Raw genomic sequence first — 7,393 nt, 5'->3', positions numbered from 1 at the left:
TCCAACTTAAGGCAAACCGGATGGAACAGCATGCTGCTGCAAAATGCTGTGGTAGCCATGCTGGTTCAGTATGCCTTCAATTTTGAATAAATCCTCAACAGTGTCACCAGCAAAGCACCCCCACACCATCACACCACCTCCTCCATGCTTCACGGTGGGAACCAGGCATGTAGAGTCCATCCGTTCACCTTTTCTGCGTTGCACAAAGACACGGTGGTTGGAACCAAACAAGTCTTTTCTGCTTGTTGCCTGTCCTTAGCAGTGGTTTCCTAGCAGCTATTTTACCATGAAGGCCTGCTGCACAAAGTCTCCTTTTAACAGTTGTTGTAGAGATGTGTCTGCTGCTAGAACTCTGTGTGGCATTGACCTGGTCTCTAATCTGAGCTGCTGTTAACCTGCGATTTCTGAGGCTGGTGACTCGGATAAACTTATCCTCAGAAGCAGAGGTGACCCTTGGTCTTCCTTTCCTGGGGCGGTCCTCATGTGAGCCAGTTTCTTTGTAGCGCTTGATGGTTTTTGCAACTGCACTTTGGGACACTTTCAAACTTTTCCCAATTTTTTGGACTGACTGACCTTCATTTCTTAAAGTAATGATGGCCACTCGTTTTTCTTTACTTAGCTGCTTTGCTTTTTTTTTGCCATAATACAAATTCTAACAGTCTATTTAGTAGGACTATCAGCTGTGTATCCACCAGACTTCTGCTCAACACAACTGATGGTCCCAACCCCATTTATAAGGCAAGAAATCCCACTTATTAACCCTCCGTCACATACAATATTCGGACTAACGAGTTCACATACAATGTGCCTGTCAGGCGCCTGCTGGAAAAATACCTATAATATCTAATGTTTGCAATTTCAGTGCTCTAAAAGTGATCAGTGACCTTCATAGGGATGTAATAAAAGAGACTACACATAATCAGTTGCAAAAAAAACCATTTACTTAACATAAAACTAATAACTATGAAATACAAACTTTTCAAAACTCCCGCCAAATAGTCCCCAGTTCGACTCTCTCAAAAAAATGTACAAAGAAAATTTTTGAACACAAACTTAATTTTAAGGTACCTTAAGTACTATTAAAAACATATTCAATCAGAAGTAGATGCTGAGATTTCCCCAGAAAAGTCACACTTGCAGAGCAAATAGCAAGAATTACACACCATTTTTGCATGTGTCAGGCAAATTGCTTTATGACATTTGAGACATTCATAATTTGAAAGCCTTCTGGTTCCGCTTTCCGTTTGGCAGGTGGTGCATCTCCTTCTTTTGTGAGTCCAGAATGTCATCTGTAAATATACTGTTCCAGCATTCAACTGCAGTTTTTGCATTACGTGCAGTTCCTATTACTGCAGGAAGGTGAGTAATAATGTTTAAAGGTTCCCTACGTTTTTTCTGGAATGGCTTCTTGTTCCATTTAGTATTTTTATCTTTTCCAATATAATATGATCCAACTTCTTCATCCTCACCACTGTCACCATCTTGCTCTGTTTCAGAATCCAGGACACATTCTTCCACCTCATCATGAGAATCAATCTCACTTTCCTCTCCTAAATCCTCATTCAGTGTGAGGTCTCTATCATCTAACAGCATGTTTGTTACTTCCTCAACATCAAGTTGTTTGGATAAATTGTACATTTTCCTCTCCATTTCAGCAGATAATCTGAAGCAAGAGAAGGAATATGTTAGGGAACTACTGTATATGCCTGAGCAGCACACTTTCTTTTATAAAATCTCCCTTATTTCTATGAAATATCCTCACATTTTGTGCTATACATTCATAAAACAAGCTAAATAAACTATTGTGATGAATAAAAACATAAAATACCAACCTTACTGAATGTGACGTATTCACATTAGTGTTGAGCGATACCGTCCGATACTTGAAAGTATCGGTATCGGATAGTATCGGCCGATACCCGAAAAATATCGGATATCGCCGATACCGATATCCGATACCAATACAAGTCAATGGGACATCAAGTATCGGAAGGTATTCTCATGGTTCCCAGGGTCTGAAGGAGAGGAAACTCTCCTTCAGGCCCTGGGATCCATAGAAATGTGTAAAATAAAGAATTAAAATAAAAAATATTGATATGCTCACCTCTCCGGCGGCCCCTGGACATCACGCTGCTAACCGGGAGGCTTCTTTGTTTAAAATGCGCGCCTTTAGGACCTGTGAATGAAGTCCCGGCTTCTGATTGGTCGCGTGCCGCCCATGTGACCGGCACGCGACCAATCAGAAGCCGCAACGTCATTCGCAGGTCCTCAATTCCTAGAATTAGGAGTTTTTGTGAATGAGAATGACGTCGCGGCTTCTGATTGGTCGCGTGCCGGTCACATGGGCGGCACGCGACCAATCAGAAGCCGCGACGTCATTCTCATTCACTAAACTCCTAATTCTAGGAATTGAGGACCTGCGAATGACGTCACGGCTTCTGATTGGTCACGTGGCGGTCACATGGGCGGCACGCGACCAATCAGAAGCCGGGACATCATTCGCAGGTCCTAAAGGCGCGCATTTTAAACAAAGAAGCCTCCCGGTTAGCGGCGTGATGTCCAGGGGCCGCCGGAGAGGTGAGCATATCAATATTTTTTATTTTAATTCTTTATTTTACACATTTCTATTGATCCGATACCAATACCCGATATCACAAAAATATCGGATCTCGGTATCGGAATTCCGATACCGCAAGTATCGGCCGATACCCGATACTTGCGGTATCGGAATGCTCAACACTAATTCACATACAATGAGCCTGAGAGATCTGTGCAGCTATATCCTCTCCCCTGAAGCTCTGAAATCCAACTGTGATATCAGGTTTCACAGACCTTCAAGAGACAGGAGACTGCCTGGAGGGAGGGGGTTTCCTCACAATCTGGTGAGGAAGGAGAAATGAAAGTAAAAGAGAAGCGCCTGTCAGATCAGTTGTATGTGACGGAGGGTTAAACCTGACAGGGCACACCTATGAAGTGAAAACCATTTCCGGTGACTACCTCTTGAAGCTCATCAAGAGAATGCCAGGAGTGTGCAAAGCAGTCATCAAAGCAAAAGGTGGTTACTTTGAAGAACCTAGAATATAAGACATATTTTCAGTTGTTTCACACTTTTTTGTTAAGTATGTAATTCCACATGTGTTAATTCATAGTTTTGATGCCTTCAGTGTGAATTTACAATTTTCATTGTCATGAAAATACAGAAAAATCTTGAAATGAGATGGTGTGTCCAAACTTTTGGTCTGTACTGTATATATGCAGATGAGTGTCAGAATCTAGTTTACGTGTAATATATATAAGAAGGGTGCACTCTAGCTGTAGAGAAAATCTAAGGTGTGCAGAGCCAAGTCCAATATAGTAGATAGCGAACTAAGCAAAAGAAAAGAATGGACTACAAAAAGGCCCGCAAAACCAAATATCAAGAAAAATAACACAATAATGTTTATTCAAACACCACGACAACAAACATAATAAAAACATTTAAAATACAGTACCATGTGCAAAAACACCCCTATACAGTAGTGGCTAAGGCATAGGATACCTATGGCTATAAAGCATATAAGCACAATAGAGTGGGTAAACAGTAGGTATAAGATAACAAAACCAGCTCAGCCGGAAAGATAGTACACAGTGGCTATGTTGCATAGGACCAGAGTCTCATAATAAAGCTCTGACCAAAAGGTTATTATGTTTGTTGTCGTGGTGTTTGAATAAACATTATTGTGTTATTTTTCTTGATATTTGGTTGTGCGGGCCTTTTTGTAGTCCATTCTTTTCTTTTGCTTAGTTCAGAATCTAGTTTACCACTTCGCATTTCTTCATCATGGCAGTCTAAGAGGATCACCATTTATGAGTTGCAGTAACACCTCCCTTTCTGTACAAGTGAACAAGCCATTCTATTATTTGTTTTCACACAAGATCTCGCTTCAGTCTGAATTCTTTCACATCTATCAGGTGAGTGACAATTTTCTATTCCTGTTTATCATATATACGGTAATGCTAAAAAACAGGGATACTTTTTGAAATTTAAGCATCATCTTTATTATTTCAAAAAGAACATGATAAAAAACTAAAAAAATGTACAATGGATAAGGGTAGCAGGAAAAAGGATTATGCTGATTTATGGAATTGTTATTTATAAGTAGAGATATTGGCCTCTTCATAGGTTTTTGTTCATTATGCAGTTGTACTCTCAGATTGCCAGGCACTGATCAAAGGGATAATGCTTTAAACTTAGTTACAGTCCTATTGAATTTGCAGATACAGATAGTAGTGATACCCCATAAATTCTGCTTATTGAAAACCTCAGTTTTGCAACATCTTTTTTTTTCTCAAAAGTACACGATGAATAAAAATGTTATTATGATTGATTGATGAACAAATTCCAAAGGGGAAAAAAGTTTTTAAATGTTTTTCTTTTATATGATAGCAATACTTACTTATTTTCATAGTCTGAAGATGATAACGTAAACATATGTTAAAAATAAGTTGTGCCAGGATGGGACTAGAAACATTGTTAAGAATCCCAAGTTACTTTTTTGCTGTATTTGAAATTTCTGCTTTGAATTTTTAAAGTGAATTTGGCAAATCTGAACTTGGCAGATTTGGAATCATTTTTGCTTTGCATTAACTTTTATTTTTACATACTGCAGCTCTATTAGGGGATGCTTCAAGATTTTGTAAAATATTACTTTCATTTACAGCCAATTTTAGTGATTGTCTAAAGATGAATGTTGTTTTTCTTTTTATTATTTTTTACATCTCATTTATTTGTTTCATTATTTACTTTATTTTACACCAAAAATTAAAGTTACATGGATAGCAAAATTTGTGTATGTATGTTTAGCAGTACACAAAGATGTACTTGAATATTAAAAATTTTTCATTGTTGATTTTTAATTTTAGTAACTTTTTTTAACACATCAATATTTCTCTTACATATGTTTGTGATAACATAACTGAAGCTGAAAGGGAGAAAATACAGATTAGATATTAGAAAATACATTTTCATAGTGAGGGTGATCAATGAGTGGAACAGGCGGCCACTAGAGGTGGTGAGTTCTGTTTCAATGGAAGTCTTCAGACAGAGGCTGGACAGGCATCTGTCTAAGATGGTTTAGTGAATCCTGCACTGAGCAGGGGTTGGATTGGACACAATTACCCTGGAGGTCCCTTCCAACTTGAACATTCTATGATTCTATCATATTGGTATAGACTCTATGGATCTTCCGAAAGGTATGTTTCCACGTTCAGTATTTGCTATGGATTGGACGCTGCGTACAGCCTCAGTGTCCAATCCAGCACCTCTACTTCATCTCCACTATGCATCCAAAGATGCAGGTGGCAGACCTGCATATACGCACCTGCGGCGTGTCTTTATAGACCGCAGCATGACTATTTATCTTGCGGAGACGCTCAGTCTCCGCAAGATAAATAGCACAGTCTATGTATACTAATACTGATTTGCCTTTTATCCTAAGTCATATTGCATGACTTGTTAAAGGGTTGATTGACTTGTAGGATCGCTAATTCCAACAGGTGTCGCTAAAGAGTTTAAGTCCTCTTTTTCTCTGAAGAGGCAATTTGCATTGTATAGTATACAGTTATTCCGTACAAAAGTTGGCAGAGCTCTGGACGGAGCTGCATCCCAAGCACTGCAAGCATTGAACATGGAAACATACTCCAAGGGTTCAGTATGCTTACAAAATTCTTAAAAATCTGACATCTGTCAGGTCGTCTTAATCCCTTCACAACAGGGCAATTTTGCTTTTTTGCGCTTTAGGCTTTTGCTCTTTAGGTTTTTCCTCTCCTTCTCAGGGCCATAACTTTTCTTTATTTTTTTTCTGTCAACATAAGTATGTGAGGGCTTGTTTTCTGCAGAACAAGTTGCAGTATTGAATTCATTTTTAAAACAGTAATAAAAATTGGTAACTTTTTCATGTAAGCATAAAAAAACAAATGAATAAGACATGTGAATAGGGCCTAAGCTACCTAAGACCTAGCTGAAATGTTCATGTTGCATGTACAGTATGTGTTCTATCTGTGTTTTTCACAGAAACAACAAGTAACCATTACAGTCTAGTCTTTGGGGCTGTTCACAAGTCCGTGAGACCATGCAAAGCTTACGGAAACATGTCCATCTTTTACCAACAGCAAGAATGAAAAGGGCTAATACACGTCTATGGGTCCTTGAAAAAGACATACATCACATGGATGGCATCCATATGTTCTCCTTGTTTAACTCCTTAATGACCGCTGATACACCTTTTAACGGCGGCAGTTAAGGGTACTTAAACCACAGTGCCGTTAATTAACGGCGCTGTGGAAAAAGTGAATAGCGCTCCCCAGAGTCGGATTTTCTCTGGGGTCTCGGTTACCGGGGGTAGCCGAGACCCCAGAGAACATGATTCGGGGTTTTTTTACCGACACCTGGGTTGCGATCGCCGGTAATTAACCGTTTACCGGCGGCAGCAAAAAAAAAAAAGCAATTTCTCATTTAATTTCTCTGTCCTCTGATGTGATCGAACATCAGAGGACAGAGAAATAGGGGGATTCGGGGACCCTGTTATACTTACCGGTGTCCCTGGATCCTCCTGCGTCCCCTTCTGCCCGCCGGCTTCTTTATCCGGTAAGAAAATGGCGTGCGCATGCACAGTGCGCCCACCATGATCTGCCGGCCGGCAGCTAGAGGAGTTGGGGCTAAAATTAGGGTTAGGGTTGGGGATAAATTTAGGGTTAGGGTTGGGCTAAATTTAGGGTTAGGGTTGCTGCCCAGTCTATGTCCTGGGGAGGAGGGGGCAGAGTTATGGCCACGCATGCGCATTCGGAAATGGCGGACGGGACGTAAAAAAAATGTTACAATAAATATTTTTTGTTACGACGGTCCGTCAAAACACATCAAATCCAATGCACGACGGACGCGACGTGTGGCCATCCGTTGCGATCCGTCGGCAATACAAGTTTATGGGCAAAAAAACGCATCCTGTGGGCACATTTGCAGGATCCATTTTTTGTCCAAAACGACGGATTGCGACGGATGCCACACAACACAAGTGCAAAAGTAGCCTTAGGGCTAGGGTTAGGGTTGGGGCTGTTCTGAATTCTGCTCTTGGGCTCCCTCCGGTGGTTATGAGTGGTAGTGCTGCGGTAGTTGGATCGCAGCATTTATCAGGTGTATCTATTTTTTGCAATTTGGGCTGGGCTATATAGCATTGCTTGATCCTTTAGTCAGTGCCAGTTGTCCATTGTTTTTGGAGGATTCACATCCCTTCTGGTCTCTCCTGTTTGCTGTGCTTTTCTTCAAAGATAAGTCCTGGCTTTGTTTTTGCTGTCCACCTGCTGTGGACCTTATAGTTCTGTGCTTTTTCATGTTTTTGTCTTGTCCAGCTTAGTCTGT

At 40.4% G+C, this 7,393-nt stretch overlaps 1 protein-coding gene across 2 annotated transcripts in view; it reads left to right on the top strand.

Moving 5' to 3' along the window:
* The first annotated feature begins 3,838 nt into the window (after window positions 1-3,838).
* The window catches only part of LOC138664641 (NXPE family member 2-like), a 245,655-nt gene continuing 242,100 nt past the window's right edge, over window positions 3,839-7,393 (top strand). For both annotated transcript variants that reach the window (XM_069751524.1, XM_069751525.1), the window contains exon 1: window positions 3,839-3,951. The gene's annotated coding sequence lies outside the window, so the exon portion shown is untranslated. The remainder of the gene's footprint in view (window positions 3,952-7,393) is intronic.

This window comes from Ranitomeya imitator, chromosome 2 (assembly GCF_032444005.1).
Source record: "Ranitomeya imitator isolate aRanImi1 chromosome 2, aRanImi1.pri, whole genome shotgun sequence".
NCBI lineage: Eukaryota > Metazoa > Chordata > Amphibia > Anura > Dendrobatidae > Ranitomeya > Ranitomeya imitator.
The sequence above is the reverse complement of the archived record's forward strand: the minus strand, read 5'-3'. Positions and strand labels throughout refer to the sequence as shown.